Source organism: Trachypithecus francoisi, unplaced genomic scaffold, assembly GCF_009764315.1.
Source record: "Trachypithecus francoisi isolate TF-2019V2 unplaced genomic scaffold, Tfra_2.0 Lachesis_group1, whole genome shotgun sequence".
Classification (NCBI taxonomy): Eukaryota; Metazoa; Chordata; class Mammalia; order Primates; family Cercopithecidae; genus Trachypithecus; species Trachypithecus francoisi.
In genome coordinates this window covers 179,815,686-179,834,885 of record NW_022681454.1, presented here as the reverse complement: position 1 = coordinate 179,834,885, position 19,200 = coordinate 179,815,686, and positions in this window count along the sequence as shown.

Below are 19,200 nucleotides of genomic sequence, written 5' to 3'. Positions count from 1 at the left end.
CGCCACACCTGGCTAATTTTTGTATTTTTAGTAGAGTGGGGTTTCACCATGTTGGCCAGGCTGGTCACGAACTCCTGACCTCAAGTGATCTGCCCACCTCAGCCTCCCAAAATGCTGGGATTACAGGCGTGAGCCACCATGCCTGGCCACAAGTTAGCTTTAATTCTTTGGAAGACAATCCATGGTCAATGGTCTCAGATGCTTATAAAATACTGAGAGTTGATGCTGCTGCTCGAGCCCACCCTGTCAATTCCCAGCCTTTATCTGTTGATAACTGATGGTCTGCAGAGCGGGGCACATTGCTCGACCTGTTCCTTATTTCTTATATTAAAGGTCAGTAGCACATTTCCCTATCATGTACCTGACCCAATGCAATAGCTATTGAACACATACAAAAGCATAAAGACTCTATATTTGAAAATAAGAATGAGCCTTTGATAAGTAATTGTATACTTATGAATTATTTATCAAAAATTTGCTGTATGTAAAAATAACACTTTTTTTAACTCTCCAAAATGTTTTATAAAAATTTAATTTTAATTGTAATAACACAAATGGATGGACGTTTAGGTGCTAATTAGAAAAAGTAATTAGAAATTTTTTTCAAAGTATCCTCGTATGTCTTAGGAAACCTTTCCCTACTCGAGGGCTGGGGAGGGAGGGAAGACCCAGCAAGGGGATTGGGAACCCATGCGTGCCTCAGGCTTGATCTGTATCCTGAGGGATTGGTAATCAATGAGTGTATCAGGTGTGATCTGTACCCTGAGGGACTGGGAATTAGTGCATGCATCAGGCATTATCTGTACCTTGAGCAAATAATAACCTTTGTATGTATGCAGCAATCTACATATATAGATGCTCTTTTCACAAATGAAATAACATTTGTTTTTTAAAAATGACAAGTGTTTTTATTTTCTTTGTCTGTTCAAGTGAAAGCAATTTCCTCTGCTTTTTTCATCACTTGTTCATGTTCTTTAGAGAGTGCAGAAGCTGGGCCAGGCATGGTGGCTCACACCTGTAATCCCAGCACTTTGGGAGGCCGAGGCCGGTGGATCACTTGAGGTTGCCAGTTCGAGACCAGCCTGGCCAACACAGTGACACACCATCTCTACTGAAAATACAAAAAATTAGCTGGGCATGGTGGCGGGCGTCTGTAATCACAGCTACTTGCGAGGCTGAGACGGGAGAATCACTTGAACCTGGTGGGTGGAAGTTGCAGTGAGCTGAGATCACACCACTCCACTCCAGCCTGGGTGATGGAGTGAGACTCTGTCTCAAAAAAAAAAAGCGAGCGAGAGAGAGAGAGAGCCTTTGTTTTTAGATAATTGGCCCAGTTTCCCTCAGAGTGTGTTAATCACATTTTTGAATTTCCTGTTCTTCCTTAAGTACCTTCCAGTCTTTAGAGTAGTCTGCAAGTCACAGCACAGAAGTCAGTCAAAAAAAAAACGAAGATTCTTCTAACAGCTAACAGAACCCTGGGAGTTCTGACGAGAGAAACCAGAAGTTGCCTGCGGATCTTCCCAGGTGAAGCCATTTCAGATCACTGCTGAAAAACAGTCAAGATACTGAACTGACCTGAACTTGACGGGATTGATTATAATCTTTACCAAGATTGATAAAATGCTCTGCTCCTCCATAGGAGGCCAGGGAAACATGGATGTGCCCAATATCTTTTCTTTTTTTTCACTGCCTCAGAGCCTTGCAACAATGGCATGAAGAACAAACAGAAAGGCTCCTTTTGAGAAAGGACATTGTAAACCAAAAATAAAATTCTAAGCCCTTCAACCAACTGAATGGACCCCTCCTCTTGGCCAAGGGCATTCCAAAGTTAACCTGATAAAGAAGGCCCTGATGGGAAGGGGTGTTTAGATACGCTTCGTTGTGCCCGCCTCCCTTTGGCATCCAGCCCAGCTGACCAGCATTAACATTAAAACCGAAACCTTAAGACCGACAAAACACACACTTTCTAGCAATAAGATACCAACATGACAGAGAGCAGGGCCTGAAAGAAATGGAAGTATTTCTCCCCAAAATACATTTCTTTGACATATTTTGGAATGGTCCTGTAAAGCCATCTCTTGTGGAGAAAATCTATATTCTGTAGAGAACCCCTTTCCCTTTCCACATCTTTTCCCTGATCCAGGAGAGAATTAACTAAGAGTCTGGCACCTTTTTAAGTCTGATAACAAACACTTACAATCTGTTCTCTCTGAAGCCTGCCACCTGGAGGCCTCATCCGGCTAAGAAGAAGCTTGGTCTCCACAACCGCTTGTCTTAACCCAGACACTCCTTTCTACTGGTTCCGGCTCTTTAGATAATAACTGACATCTTTCAACCAATTGCCAATCAGAAAATCTTTGACTCCACTTCTTCTCCCCCTGCCAGTGCGAGTTGTTCTGCCTTTCTGGACTGAACCAACGTGAACCTTACGTGTACTGACTGATGTCTCATGTCTCCCTAAAATGCACAAAACCGAGCTGCAGCCCGACCATCTTAGGTACATGTCCTGAGGACCTAGTGAGACTGTTCCTGGGGCCGTGGTCACTCATATTTGGCTCAGAATAACTCTCTTCAAACATTTTATAGTGTTTGACTCTTTTTGTTGATGACAAGATTATCACTATGATCTCAGTGTCATTTCACAATCTCCTTTTGCCTCCTACAGTGCTATCCCATCAATAAAATAGACATGCAGACGCTGGCTAAGTTTAACCATGGCTGGGTAGCAAACTCACTCACCTGACAGTCTCATGGATTAAATGCATGTGACTTCTCAATTCCTCTACTAGTGATCACATCTCACTCCTGAGCCTGAACCTGCCAGTGTTAGGAATGGGGCAGGACTGTGAATCAAGATGTTGTTCAACCCAATTTATTAATTTAAAATCTCTTCTTCAGTAAACGGTCAGTTTCCTCAATGCTTGGTTGCCCCCATTGCCTCTCTCCCCTCTTTCCACCGCCTCTCAGCACAAAGGGAACAGAACAACAGTTTGCTCCCCTCCCATCCATTGCATCCTCCCTGCTCTCAGCAGCGGGGGTCTCCTGGCCATGCCCTCCAGCTACAAAGGCAACCCGCCTCCCATCCTGGACCAATCGTGTGATCACAGACGTCTAGGCTGGGTTCCGCCTATGTTTAAGAGATCCATAACATTCTCTCTTCTCTCTCTGTTCCTCACTTTTGCTCACTCCTATTCTTTCACTTTTGCTTGCTCTCTTCCTCTCTCCAAAGTCTAGCCTATGGTCTTACTGTCTTGCTGCAGACAGCAACAAAAATCAGGTTTGATTGTCCAAGCACAGAACTGTAAACTGGAAGAGCAGGAAGTCACTTTTCCCTTGCAGGGGAGGGAAGACGTACCCCCTGCCCTCTGAAGGTTAGATAACTGATTCTACGAAATAAGCAGACAGTAGGCAGATGAGTGGGAGAAAAGGCAAACACATGTATTATATGCACAGGGGCAGCCCAGGGAAGAAAAGTGAGTGCCCAAACCCAGGAAGATCTAGAAGCCCACATACCGTCTTCCCAGGGAAGAAAAGTGAGATCTCAAAACCCAGTGAGGTCTGGAAGCCCACACACCCTCTTCCCGGGGAAAGAGGGGAGGGGCAGGAAGCTTGGGGCGAGTGAATGACCTGGGGGAAGGTGATTGGGTGATGCCTGTGACTGAGTCTGCCTGGATGTCCTGTGGACCCCAGGTCTCTCCTGGATAATCCTCCCGGGTTGATGAGATTCCCAGGGAGGAGATGCATGACAGTTGAGTTTCTATTGGAGAGTTGGGTTTTTAGACAGATAGGGAGGTTCAGAGAAAGCCCCTGGCTGCATTTGCTGCTCCTCCAGTGCCCTCCATTTGAAGCAATCAGTATATTTTGCGGTCGCATTTCCTGAACCCTTTTACTCTTGGATCACTGAAACCCACAGCTTCAGTGACTGGGACACCCAGAGCATGAAGATGTACGGGAAATGGAAATACACCTTAAAATACATTTCAAAAGACACTGTGCTCATTATGAACCATCTACACTATGAAGGGAGAGGAGCATAAGGAGCTCTCTTTTTCCTCCCCTTCCTTCTTCATGAATAGCCTCATATTTCATTAAAAAATGTCTGAGATGTGAGTTTAGCCAAATGACACAGCCGTAGGAGGGGAGGTCATTAGGGAGAAGTTCCGTGGAAAAAAGGAAAATGAAAGCTGATTATTACCCATAAATTAGAGTAATTTTCTTAATTTGCTCTCCATTTGCTTGCTTGTTCATTGCTGGCATGCCTTATGAAATATGAAAATCTGACCATTAGTCCCTTGGAAGGAGCATGTCTCCTCGCCAAGTCCAGGTCTCTCTGCGGCACCAGGGGATTTACTGTTCTCCCTGTGTCGCCAGAAAAGAGCTGAGCGGCCTTGTCTTTGTTCCCCACTGGCAGCCTGAGATGCAGCCTGCACCAGCCTCCTGCTGTGACCTTTGGGCGGGGACTGGGAGACAGCGTCTTCATGACTGACCCCGTGTCAATCCCTTCCTGGCAAAGGAAGAGGGAGGGCGCACAGGGGCTCTGGAGCCAAGGGAGGGGAGACACCAATAGAACGAGCAAGTCGAACACACACAGCACTACATTCTTCTTGTGCTAAACCCAAGAAAAATCTCCCAGCTCCCACAGTGTTTCTTGCTAATCTCCCTTTCTGGCTATTATTCAGCTACTGTGAATCCTTCTCAAGCTTCCAGCTTCCTTTTAGCTGTAGAAAGAGAATGAAAAAAATGTACCCTAAGACCTTGGATTTTTTTTTTCTTCCTTTTCTGTTTCCAGTGAATCTGTTTGAAGAGCAGCTGGCGCGGGCTGCGGGAGTGTGTGCCAGTGCTAATGGAGACGCAGGAACAACGCTGCAGGCGTCCAGACACCGTCAAACATGGGCTTGCGGCAGACGTGCACTCCCAGGAGGGTGACCTGCCAGTGACATAGGTTTCAGAGCTGCAGAGGGGGTTTGGAACATTGGAACTATTTCCCCTCTTCTTTATTTTTTTTTTGGAGGGTCACATACATTTTAATAGTTCCATGATCAAAATTGCTGCTTCCAAACTAGTTAACTAGAGCAGACATCATCTCATCCCTCCCCGCATTTCCTTTTGGGAAGTTGAGTATAAACATGTCTGTACATCTAAGTATTTACTTTTCCATAGAAAGGGCAGTCTTGCTTTTGTTTTGTTCTTACCCAGTTCTTAAAGGGCCTGATCATACTTATTCAGCAATATGTGTCAAGTGTCAACCATATACTAAACACTGTGGTTTAGAGTGAGGATACCCCAAGGACAAGGTGGACGAAGCACAAAGCGTGCGTGTTACTGGCAAAACCAAACCCTGTAAAACAGCTGAAGAGGTTTATTCTGCACCAATATGAGTGGCCATGACTCAAGGAACAGTCTCAAGGGGTCCTGACAGAGTCTGTCTGAGGAGGTCGGGTTATGGCTGGTTTTATAGATTTTTAGGGAGAAAGAAGTTACAGGCAAAGACATAAGTCAATGCGTGTACAGCGTACATTGGTTCTGCCTGGAAAGGTTGGATATCTCAAAGTTGAGAAGTGGGGGGCTTATGAGTCACAGGTAGATTCAAAGATTTTCTGATTGGCAACTGGTTGAAACAGTTAAACTTTGTCTAAAGGCTTGAAGTTGGTAGAAAGAAATGCTTGAGTTCAGACAAGGCGGGTTGTGGGAGCCAAGGTCCTTGTTATGTAGATGAAGCCTCCAGGTAGCAGCCTTCAGAGAGAATAGGTGCTGAATGTCTCTTTTCAGACCTTAACAGGTGTCAGACTCTTTGTTTTTTTTCTTTTTTTGAGACGGAGTCTCGCTGTCTCGCTCTGTTGCCCAGGCTGGAGCTCAGTGGTGCAATCTCGGCTCACTGCAAGCTCCGCCTCCCGGGTTCACGCCATTCTCCTGCCTCAGCCTCCTGAGTAACTGGGACTACAGGCACCTGCCACCACGCCCGGCTAGTTTTTTGTATTTTTAGTAGAGACAAGGTTTCACCATGTTGTCCAGGATAGTCTCAATCTCCTGACCTTGTGATCCACCTGCCTCAGCCTCCCAAAGTGCTGGGATTACAGGCATGAGCCACCATGCCAGGCCAGGTGTCAGACTCTTAGTTAATCTCTCCTAGATCTGGAAAGGCCAGGCTGCATGAATGAAGATTCTCTGCAGATGCGAACTTCCTCCATGAAAGATGGCTTTGCAGGGCCATTTCAAAATACGTCAATGAAATGTATTCTAAGTTAAAATACATTTGATTTCCTTCAGAGAGTGCTATTTGTCATACGATGCTGTACCAGAGTCAGATTGGAATTTGTTATCTTATTGCCATGGAGACTGATTTGTCAGTGTTATGATCTCTGTCTTCATGTAAATGTTGGTCAGTTGTGCCTAAACTCCAAAGGGAGGGGGCATAGTGAGGTGTGTCTGACATCCCTTCTCATCATGGTGGGGAATTCAGTTTTTCAGGCTTCTCTGGTGTATCAGTTTGTTTTGCATTGCTCTAAAGGGATACCTGAGACTAGACAATTTATAAAGAAAGTTTACTTTGGCTTACAGTTCTGTAGGCTGTATAGGAAGTGTGTTGCCAGTATCTGCTTCTTGTGAGGCCTCAGGAGGCTTCCAATCATAGTGGAAGACTCAGGGGGAGCCAGCGTATCACAAGGCAAGAGAGGGAGCAAGAGAAAGAGCGGGGAGGTGAAACTGCTTTTGGAAAGATGATGACAGTGAGAGAAATCTGACTTAGGTGACTCCATCTTGCTTCTGACCTCCAAGCTGTCCTTGGTCATTCCTGGGTGTAGGCCAAGCTAACCTTGGGACAAATTTAGTTTATAGTTTAACCTTAAGACAAGGATGATAATAGCCCTTCCCAAAACTGAACCATCTTTCTAGAACCAATCAAAGACCTCATGGTGAGGATTATGGGAGGGGCCTGAACCTGCTAAGAGACAGGAGTTGTTCCTACAATCCCTTACTACTCAGGGGTCGTGTGGCCAGGGGTCACAAGATTTGAGACCTTCTTGATTGCTCCTATAGATGACATCACTACTGTAGAATCTAAGATGGGTTTTTTGAGATGTGTTTCAGACAGACCCCACCTGGACTCCTGACTCACCTGATCCTGCAGCCCCACCCAGCAGCTGACTCAGAGGATGTGGCTTGTTTCTACACCCTATGATTTCACCCCCAACCAGTCATTCCCTAACGCCCCACTCACCAAATTGTCATTAGGACTCTGACCTCTGAGCCTTCAGAGAGACCAGTTTCAACGATAGCTCCAGTTCTCCTGTGTGGGTCGGCTTCGTGTCACTTAAACTCTTTCTCTACTGCAACGCCGTGGTGTCCATGGATTGATTTTGTCTGTGCGGCCGGCAAGAAGAACCTGTCTGGCAATCACAGAGGTGCTAGGTTATTTTAGACAACCAGCTCTCCTATGAACTGATACTGCAAGAACCCACTCATTACCATGAGGATGGCACCAAGCCATTCACGAGGAATCCACCCATGACCCAAACACCTCTCACCAGGCCCCACCTCCAACACTGGGGATCACATCAACATGAGATCTGGAGGGGACACATCCAAACTGTATCATTTGAGGTCCCCTTGGCTCAGAAGGGGTCCATTCAGTTGGTGGAGGGCTTAGGGTTTTACTTTTTGTTTACACGAGGCATGAGTGGAACTTATAAATGAATGGGGCAGAGGAGTACATTAAATAAGTAAAGATAAACCACCATTATGTGTATTTTGTTTTGTTGTAAGTGCTGTGGCTCTGTAAAGGAAATAAACAGGATCTCTGACGTCATGGTATTTAGTGGAATGGGAGGTGCATAGAAATTATGGACTGGCTTTTCAACTCCTGTTCCAACACATTTATGGAATCACTTTCTGAACTACAGCTAGAAGTCCTGTTTGAACTGCAGAGGCAGAGAAGAAAGAAAGAAGAAAGAAAGGACAAGAAAGAAGAAAGGGAAAGAAGGAAGGAAGGGATAGAGGGAGGGAGGGAGAGAGGGGGAGGGGAAGGAGGGAGGGAAGGAAAGAAAAAAGAAAGATGGATGAAAATTACACTTCCCAGCCTCTTGTAGCTAAGGTCTGACTGCCCCTCCGTCCCCCGCTTTGTGAGTCTTAGGTGAAGAAAATGAAGAGCGTAGCTCTGTGCAGTAACAGTATCGTAGCCAATGAGGTTTGTCCGAGGGGCGCTCATTGCTAATTGAAAATGAACAGCACAAGGCAGTGGACCTTGTGAGGAGTTGAGATATTTTAACACACCTGGTGACAGAAGCACTAGATTTTTCTAGATAGCTCCGCAGAAGCACTTTGCCTGTTCTCTAGGCTTGTAGGGGCTGAGAGGCAGGTGGTGATAGTGAGCTTTCCACAGAGACACGTCAGCGGTGTCACTTTACCCAGCAGCTATTCCTTCCACCTGCAAAGCTTCCCAGCTGCCTTCCCTGTGGTAACCGCCTTGGCGCTGCAGCCAGCACGGGATCTTGCACCTGAGTGTTTTCCAGCTCTTCCCCAAGGGCGAACAGCTTTTGCTTCTTCCCCTCCCCCAGAAGCAGAAGGTGTGTCAGGGACAGTAGCTGGAGTGTCCTGCCCGGTCCAGATCTTCCTCAGGAGCACACAGTGGAGACGGTGCAAAGAGCTAACACTAGGTGAATGCAGGTTCTCCTTGTGTCTTCCGGCCCCCCCACCCCCACCCCCACCCCCACCCCACCGGGGCTTTCTCAACCATCTAGCGCACAAGCTCACACTCAGACTTAAAGAATTCGCTATATTCTGGCTGTTGTTGTTGTTGTTGTTTGTTTGTGTGTTTGTTTTTGAGACAGAGTCTCACTCTGTCGCCCAGGCTGGAGTGCAATGGCGTGATCTCGGCTCACTGCAACCTCTGCCTCCTGGGTTCAAGCGATTCTTCTGCCTCAGCCTCCCGAATAGCTGGGATTATGGGTGTCTGCCACTATGCCCAGCTAATTTTTGTATTTTTAGTAGAGATGGGGTTTCACCATGTTGGCTAGGCTGGTCTTGAACTCCTGACCTTATGATTTGCCCACCTTGGCCTCCCAAAGTGCTGGGTTTACAGGTGTGAGCCACTGCACCCAGCCTATTCTGTCTGTTTTCTTCCAACCTGCTTTTATGGCTGCTCCATCCACCCTCCTCTCACACTCTGCGGAGGGTGAAACCATCTGTGCTGCCTGATTCTCCCTGAGGGACCTGTCACTCCTCAGAACTGACTTCACTTGCTTGCCTCACAACCTCAGCTTTCTGATGTGCTCAAGAAAAGTTAGCATTGTGAAGATCACACGGCTTTTTCTTCTTGCTAAGGTGGGAGTGACATCTTTGTAAAGCTATCTACATATGAAGTGAAAACAGGATTCCCTGTTTCTGTTTCAAGATCCCACATGCGTGGTCTGAAGTTTGGTTCCCTCCCAGCAAGGGATCAAAGCATCCATGCTGCCAAAAGCTTCAGAAATGAACTATTTGTTAACTCCACGCATTTTTTAAGGGCCTACTATTTGCACATCACTCTACGAAGAGCTGAGATACTGAGATGAATGAGGCACAATCCTTGTCTTACCCTCGCTCACAATCCTGGGGCAGTGAAAGCACAGAAACAAACCTCATAAAGTAGAGTCAAGAATGCCGCCGCAGGAGTGGGGAAAACATGGCGGGAACATGCATCTGAATAAGTGGCACGCAGGGGCATGAGGAGCCAGAGTGACTGGAGTTGCTTCTTGAATTTTGTGTAAGTTTTCTACATGGAGACAGTAAAGCGACATTCACCAAAAAGCATTCCGTCTATTCCTCATTCTCTGATAAGAATTCCATTTCCTGGCAGGGTTTGCCTGGATCAGAACTCTCTTTCTAGGTCACATGGGCTGACCTGGTCATAGCCACAGTGAGCTCTGTGTCTGCGTCCTGCAGGTGAACCCAGCATTCTGCAAGGCCAGCGGGTTCTGCAGTGGCAGTATTAATCAGAGAAACTCCACTGTATTTGAATAAAAGCAGTATTTTTTTCTTGACAAAGCTTGGTGCCAATATCTAATCTGCTTTCTTTCATATTTGTCCTCTCAATATTTGTTTATTTTTATTTTATTTTATTTATGTATTTTTTGTTTGTTTTTTGGAGACAGGGTCTCACTCAGCCCCAGGCTGGAGCTGGAGTGCAGTGACATGATCTCAGCTCACTGCGACCTCTGCCTCCTGGGTTCAAGCAATTCTCCTGCCTCAGCCTCCTGAGTCACTGAGATTACAGGCACCTGCCACTGTGGCTAATTTTTGTATTTTTAGTAGAGATGGGGTTTCACCATGTCGGCCAGGCTGGTCTCGAACTCGTGACCTCAAGTGATCTACCTGCCTCAGCCTCCCAAAGTGCTGGGACTACAGGGGTAAGCCACCAGGCCCCCACCTGTCCTCTCAGTATTTGTATTAACCTCTCTATTTGTTTTCCCTGGAGGGGATGGATGATTGGATATTAGTGTATTTATTGGAACCACTGGGGTGTATGTCAGCACTGGTCTGGAAAGAATGGAGAGGCTTCACCGCTGCCAAAGCTCTCCTGGTTTGGCCTCACCTGGATGGTCGACTACATCAGCGCCAAGGCAGGAACGGTGCAGCCCAAACAAGGACTCGCTAGAGTCAGACGTCCAAGAGAACGGGCTCATAAGCCAAACTCTAGTCCTTTTGTGAAAGGTGAGCCTGCAGGATGCTGAATTTAAAGAAGAGTTTTAGCAGGAGATGTTGAGTCCAGGCATGGGAATCAGTCTGTGAACAAACCCAGGCTCAGAATCTGGTGAGATGGGCAGAACAGGAGCAGGAGCCAGGACTGGAGCTGGGTGCCCAGGAGGGCCAGGGCGGGCAGAGTCCAGCCTCACTGTCCCCGTCACCACCACTGGAGCATCATTTCAGAAAGCCATGCCCGTTGTCCACACAAACACACACGGACCACGGCTTTCAAAGCAGAGCCATGCTGAACGAGAAGAGCATGGTCAGTGCGCACAGCGGTCCACACGCATGGTGTGGTGGGATGACTTTAATGTATTAAACGTGGTGACACTACACACTGAATGGCAGCTGTTGGAATACATATAAAAGATGTATGTGAAAGGCACAAACCTTGTGATTTGAAGAACTAGAGGAAGATCGTTCAGCCATTGAGGTTTACCTTTCTGTGACCTACTAACTCACGAAACAGGTTCACAAAGAGAGGATCAGACTATAAAAGAGGAGGAAAGACGGATCTTGTAGGAAATTCCACAGTTTGGTGGAATTTGCTGACACACCGATGTCCTCCTGCCTTGATATTAAGGCTTTCCCCCTGGGCAGGGGTTAGTGTACCAGCCCTGCCCTGTACAATTCAATGCTGTGTGCAAACTACACTGCTGGCCTGTTCGTGGTTGCCTTAGCAACCTACTTAAGTCTTTTGCTGTTATTTTGAACTTCTGAATAAGTATGAAGGTAAAATAGTTGTCAACATTTGCTGGATATGATCTATTTATTTTATTTATTTTTTATTTTTTGAGACGGAGTCTCCCTCTGTCGCCCAGGCTGGAGCGCAGTGGCCTGATCTTGGCTCACTGCACCCTCTGCCTCCCGGGTTCAAGCGATTCTCCTGCCTCAGCCTCCAGAGTAGCTGGGATTACAGGTGCCCACAACCACGCCCCACTAAATTTTTTTGTATTTTTACTAGAGACGGGGTTTCATCATATTAACCAGTTGGTCTCCAACTCCTGACCTCAACTGATTTGCCCAACTCGGCCTCCCAAAGTGCTGGGATTATAGACATGAGCCACCGCGCCTGGCCACCAGGTATGATCTTAACTATCTTGAAGGTCATTATAAAAGAACTTTCCTTAAAAATCACTTTAAGCAAATGTTTTCCTTATTGCAAGTTCCTTTTCATCCCATTTCCCTACTGCAGCCTATGAAAATACATTTTCTCTTGTTTTGTTTCTGAAACTGATATTTCATTGAGAATATTCTTCTTGCAAGGGTGAAAAAAAATCACTACACTGTTATATAATTTGAATCCAAGTATTACCATCCAATTTTTATCCTAATATAGTGAAAAAGTCAGCCATCTAAGTATTTATGATCATCTCCTTCTCGGTGTTTTAACAGCTTGAAAGCAATTTTAGGCAAGTTGGTGCTGGTATCTGGTAGGAAACATTACCTTCACTAGCGTAGTGCCCACGCTCCCCATCGTGCATCTCTGTCTATAGCAAACACGCATGCTTATGGTAATGGTTGTCCAGAGGCGGCCGTCCTGTGTGGATGCTCTGGAAATGTGGGTTTTGCCATCCTTGAAGAGAATCCCTGCGGGTGAATCATAAGAAGTTGAAGACACAAATTGTCCAGAGTTTAAAGTCACAAATAAAGCATTTTCTTCATAATGAGACTTATCAGTAGGGCTAGAAAGGACACAATTACATAGGATATAAATTATGCTTTCATTGAATATATATAAATTGTGATGTTGTATATCTAGGTAAAATCCTAAAGCATAGAAGTGAATTTAAGAAGTGTTTTAAATAACAGATAAATGTACATTTTCCTCAATAATAACCCATTTATTCAGTTTTATACTTACACATTGTTTTTATGCTTTTATTTGATCCTCATCATAAGTCTATGAGGTGGACAAGGAGATATTGTTTGCTCATTTTGCTGGTGACAAATTACATGCATATTTAATAAAGATAGAAAAATCCTGAATTCTCCCTCGGCAAAGCTGAGCTATGGATAGATAAAATACATTCTTCACTGCCCCAAAGACCAGATCAAACCCTGCAGCTGTCATTCCTCAGACAAGGGAGGCAAAGCCAAGATGATTCTGGCCTGGATTTTGTAAACTGTGTCAATCCATTCCCTTTGCTTCGGGAGTGGTGTATTGCTCTGGAAATCACTGACAGTGTCAGGAGGAGAAATAAAAACAAGCTCCTGGATTTCCAGTTCTGACCTCTGACCGCTAGAGGACAGTATTGTTCTCGGCACAGCCTGCGGAGACCCTGGCTTGGAGAACTGACCGGACCCCCGCAGTCAGCACACCCCACACCTTCCCAGGCTGGGCCTTGGCCGTGCGGATCAGGGATGGGATGTGGCTTTGCATCTCCAGTTCCAGATGGCACCTCGTTCCCCAGCCCTGTGCACTCACAGAGCTTTGGCCTCTGTACTGGGTAGTGTGAGGGGAAAGAGTCTGTTCATTGACACGTTCTGCGTTGGGGTTTCATTATGTCTTTCCACCCTGGAAGCCTCTTCCTAAGTGATACGCTATCAATGAGTGATTGTTATCATAGGCTCAGAGATTTTTCAGCCTGATTTATTTAATCTCTAGAGAAAGGAAAACAGGAGATGATTGCTTTGATCATGCTGTTCGCTATTCTGAAATTTACAAAGGGAGGGGAGAGAGAGAAAAAAAATCTCTGCTCCCATAATGAACTATTATATAAAAACTGCTATATAAGAAGATATACGATACAATCCCGAGTGTAATGTACTTCACTGATGTTCAACATGCTTCCGTGGGCGTGTGTGGGTGGAAAGATGTTTCTGGTGACTGCCAAACAATCCAGTGTTTCTAGAGATAAAAACAGCCTGTAAAAGTTTTCTACTGTGAGGAATGATAGGCTTTGTGCCCTATGTGATGTGTGCTCTCTGTAGTCCAGATGAAGACAGTAACTACCGATCTGTGAAACCTCTGCAACAAAACAGGGCTGCTCACGGCCACACACCCCGTCTCACCGGTGACTCCTTCGCCCTCCTCTGGGTTCCCTGTTTCTCCCTCCTCCGAACTGAGCGTCTGTCTCCCTCTGACAAGTACCTTCTGCTACCTTGTGTTTCAAATCAATTTCTAGAGACACTAGATAGATTTCAATTCTGTGAAGATGTACTATTAATCACACAGTCCTGGGCCACGTGCTAACATGTATTCACACGGGATGCTGGCTCCAGAGCCCAGCAGGCTAAGTGCCTCCAACATCCCCTCACAGCCACCGCCTGTCCCGCAGGTGCTGGCTTCTATTGCAGACACAGGCTCCCTAGGCAGCCCTATGCTCTCTGCAGCTATGCCTGGAAGCCTTGGGACGTCTCACCAATGCCCTCCGTGTTCTGCTCTGGACACCTGTCCTTCTATGAGTCTCTTCTCCCACAGCCTCCTTACCCGGCTGCTGTCCATAGAGGGCAGGGCCCAGGGAGCTGAATCCCAGAAAGCCCATGCTGCTGAGCTCCTGAGGCCTTCAGTAAAGTAGGGTTGCCTCTCTCACACCCTTGCCTCCACTGCCATCGGCCCAGGGTAAGGACCAGCACATCACGGCCAAACTCCTTCCCTCGTCTCTCTTTACAGCCCCATGTCTATAAGAAGCCCTGGCTCATTCTCCTTCAGTCACAGTCTCCTCCCTAGCAGTGGTCTCAGGCACTCTGGGTTCCAGCATGGCTTACGTGAAGCCTTCCTTAAAAGTGAGAGCGCAGGACGTCCGCACTCAGGAAGCTCACCTTCACGGCTGTGCCTCTTCCTCCACTCAGTAGAGTAAACTGTGCACAGTAGATGCTGATGAAGTATTAGATGAGAGTGGTGATGATGAGTGTGGAAATATGCCTTAATTTTATGGGTTACCAACCTGTCATTGACTTCATGTTCATTCTAGCAAGAGCTAAGAGAGATACTATTGAGTATTTTAACACAGACTTCACTTGCTTGGTTGAACCATAGACAGAATCCATCTTTAACGACCTATTACTGTTACTGAACTGAACTGGTGTCTGCTCTCCCAGTGGGGTGAGGTCAAACATCCACGCCGTGGTTGGCAGCAGGAGAAAGGAAGGCATTTATCTGCAGGATGCCAAGCAAGGAGAATTGGGCACTCACATTTGAGACCGGACCTCTCCATGGCGTACAGGTAGCAGTTTTTAAATCTGGAGAAGCAGAGGTTACAGGCAAAGAAGCCAGTTAATACATTGAGGCTATATATTAGTTTGGCCTAAAAAAGTGGGGTGTCATGAAGCAGGGTTCCACAGGTCACAGGTGGATTCAAAGATGTTCGGATTTGCAATCGGGTAAGGAAGCGAAGCTTTGTCTACAAATTGGGGGTCAGGAGAATAGAATGCTGCACTTGGCTGTGGGTAGGACCCTCTCCAGGCCCCTCAGGAAGACATTTAGAACAAAGAACAGTGGTTAAAGTTTAGTCCTCAGTTCCCCATTATCGGCGGTCTCTGTGCCAGCAGATCCGTTTGGTGGGGGTCTAGGTTTCTGAAAAACAGCTCACGGATATGTGTTAAAATGTTGTCGTTAGCTTCCACAGCGAACCAAACACCCCCTGACTTCAATTGCCTTGGTGATTGTTTTAAGCTGCTATGACCTTCTTGCTGCTCAGGTTGCTCATTTACTCTTCAGGGCTAGCTGGGTGCCTGGAATTCCCCTTGAAGGAACTCAAGATTTTTCTTTCATGCTTGAGGGACCTGCAGGCCCCTAAGAGTGGTCCCTGCTCGGTCTCATTTCTAGTGGTTTGTTGTTAAGAAACCTCTCTAATGAGACCATGAAGTTCTTGAGGTGAAGGCACCGATCTTATATCTCTCCTTTTTTTAAATCTTACTGTTGTTACACACACTCTCCATAAACTCCGTTTTGAGTAACCCAGGTTTCAGCTGCTACCACTTGTATTTCTAGCTCAGTTCCTCTTGTTTCCCATCTCCAACAATCCTCTCTCAGAGACATCCTTCAAGTCTTTGCTAAAGTGTCACCTTCACAAGACCTTTTCTTGCTGTCTTTCAGCAGGCCTCCTGTCCCCCATCTTGGCATCATTTTACCCCCTGGCTCTTATCACCACCTGACATGCCATATATTTTCACCTTGTTTATTGCCAGCACCCACCTACTCCACTACAAAATAAGCTCCATGAGGGAGCTTTTGTCTATTTAGTTCACTACTGTATCCTCAATGTCTACAAAAGTGTCTAGCACATAATCAACACTTCATAAACAGGTGTTGAATAAATAAATCCATCAAGCATTTCACACAGCATTTTCCCTGAAGTAGGCAGTTAGGAAATATTTATTTGAGCTAACACAACTATGTTTTCATCAGTTCAGGAAAGTGGAAGGTCAAGGGTCACTTATAGAGGGTGCCCCCAGAGCCTAGGGTAGCTCACCAGCTATTAAAATCTCCAGAGAAGGGATAAATACAATTTTGGGGGGTTAGCAAAATAAGCAAAGAATGTTTTGATATGAAGTCCTTTGGAACTGGAGTCATGGAACTAGCAGGGCTTCTAGGATAATCAGTGGAGGATTTCAAAACCATTTGCATTGCAGTTCTCTTTCAGCGGTGTCAGGCTTCCAGACCAAAGATACTTTTACAATGGAGAGCAGCATATTAAGGGAACCTCTGTAACAGAAACAAAACCCCACGGATAGCATGTGATGTCATGATAGTAAAGCTTCATGTTACAAAACACAGAGAGATAGAGGGTGTTTACTGGGATAACACTTTGCAATAGTAACTGTTCTTGATATTTCCTTTTTTTTTCCCAACTGGGAGACTAGATATGAATTTTGCATTGCCCAAGTGTTATTCGACACTGCAGAATGCATGTGTCTAACCATGTCATTTTATTTTCTGTATGTTTGTGGTTTGACTGGGGTCTGGCTGAGCCTGGAGGGACTGGCAGTCTGTTAGCCTCCTGGTGTCTCTAGTTAGCCAGTTCCTAGAGATAGTGAAGGATCCCCGCCTCCAGTGACAGCCTTTCAAATGCAAATGAACCAATCCAAAGCCCATGCCCCTAACCACCTCCTCTATTGGGGATCTCAAATTCAGGGACACGATTCCCCCTGCCCTGATCACCCCAAACCAGGTACCAGACAGTTAGGGACAGGCCCTGTGCCTAGAGTCTGCTGAAATTACTCAAAGTCTCCACCCTAAGGCTGCTCACCCTGCCTTGCCCACTCCTTCCCATGGAATCCTCTCCCCCACATTCTCCCCCTGCTCTCTCTGCCTCCTGCCTGATCCGGTGCTTCCCGTGTGGCCACACGGTGTGGCGCTCGCTCCTCTTGGCATCTGTGAGCATGAGCCTTTTCTCCAGTGGTAGTCATCTCCTATCTATTGGTCTTGCCCTATCAAAATTATAACAAAACCTGTGCTTTAAAATAGTAGGGAAGAAAAGAAGTTAATTCTTGGCATTTAAGGGCCTCTGTAGCTACGGGACTGGCATATGAACAAACAACTACGTCCACAACAAAAAAGATTTGAGAGGATGCACTTTCTAAAATTTGGAGAAGAGGAAAGAAGAAGAGAGATGTGGAGGTCATAGGGCAGGCCTCCAACCCAACCTGTTCACGCCCCTCTGCTCCCCTCCTCAGGGCTCAGCTTGAGGGAAGAGTTCAGGGGGACTGAATGATGGCCTGAGACACCCAAATAACCAACACAGCCAACACCCCTTCTCTCTGCAGTTCTAGCACCTGGCATCCTCAGACATCTTAATACTCACGCAAATTCTACAGAGGAGAAAAATGAGACTTCAGGAGACGAGACTTCAGTCATCACCCGATGACTGAATGGAGGGTGCTGAGTTATAATAGCGATATCTGTCATGTGTGGGTTTCTTCCTATGGCGTAAGCACAATGTTGCCATGTGATTTTATCCACTCAACTGCATAGACTGGGACAGCATAACAGTGGAGCATATGGACTCTGAATTCTGCAGTCTGGGTTTAATTCTGATTCTGCTACATAATAGCACAAGAGTTCATCTTGCTTTAAGTCGTAAGTCATGGCTCCGGAAAGGATGCCCCAAGTATGGCCTTGACCTGCTGAGTACTTTGAACTAAAGGGCATTGAAAAGCCTCAGAAGCAGCCTCAGAACCAAGTCTCTGAACTTCTGAGCCCTCCTGTCTCTCACCTCTCGTTCCCCTAAGAAGTGAGTCATAGAAGCCAGAAATCCTCTTCTTTAAAGTAGATCACAGAACCTAGAACCTCTTTCCCCAAAGCCAGCCATTAAAAACTAGAGTCGCTACTCGAACTTTCCCTGCCTTTCTGTGTAGAGCTGGCCATAAAGGGGTTCTCTGGCTTCCTTGCCTGAAAGTAGGTTATAAGACCCTCATTCTAGAAGGGGCCCTGCTCTACACCCAGGAAGAAGGAACGCCACACAGGGAGGCCAAGAGGAACCCAGACAGACGGATCCAGCTGGCTCCCCCTCCATCTGTCCCTATTCCGTCGCTCCCTCTGTGTCCAGTCCCGGCTCTGCAGGGCTCCCACTCTTCATCAAATCTAAGCAGAGAAATGGGCAGTTTTCCCTTGGGTCTTTGGGTCTTCATTTACAAAGGCTCCCATGTTTTGTAAAACTTTGATTAAACAAATTTGTGTGCTTTTCTCTTGTTAACATGTCTTTTGTTACATTTATCCCCTTATCCCCTCTCTTTTACAAACGTCCCTAGATTTTGAGGGTAAAATTATCTCACTGTAGTCATATTTCTGTCTTCATGTTTTATTCACCTCCAGAGTACGTATCACTTTTCAACGTATGGCACATCGTCTTTTATATTTTTAGTTTTGTATTCGTTATCTCCTCTCTCTGGAATGCAAGTGCCTGGGGGCAGGGATAGCTGTCATTTGAGTCACTGCTATAACACTGGAGTGGAGAAGCGCGCAGGATGCAGTCGATTCTCAATAAACGCTACGGACTGAGTGAGTAACTGTGAGAAAGAAGAATTCTATAGTGGAATTAACAGTGCTGTTACCGATTAGTGATTGAAACAGGAATATGTGTGACCTGAGAGGACAGAGAGGAGGAGATGGGTCTGAGACTGAGTCAACAGTTCCCGCCTTGGCCATTCTGTGGCTCCCTTAGCCCAGGGTAAGCGGGGAGAATCTAAGGAGGAGAAAGGGGGACATTCATTTAACATGGGCGGTGAGATTGCATGCAGAGACAGAAAGACACACAAACTCACAAAACAACTGGCTTCCAAGCATTGCTTTTTCTGATACTCCCATAAATTCAATGTAACATTAATAACTGTCATCCCTACTGTGATGGATCAAACTTCAAATAATAGGACACATGTGCTGACCAAATTATATTTCTGGGAAATAGTGGGTTTAAAACTTTTTCAGGCCGGGCGCAGTGGCTCATGCCTGTAATCCCAGCACTTTGGGAGGCCAAGGCGGGTGGATCACCTGAGGTCAGGAGTTTGAGACCAGCCTGGCCAACATGGTGAAACCCT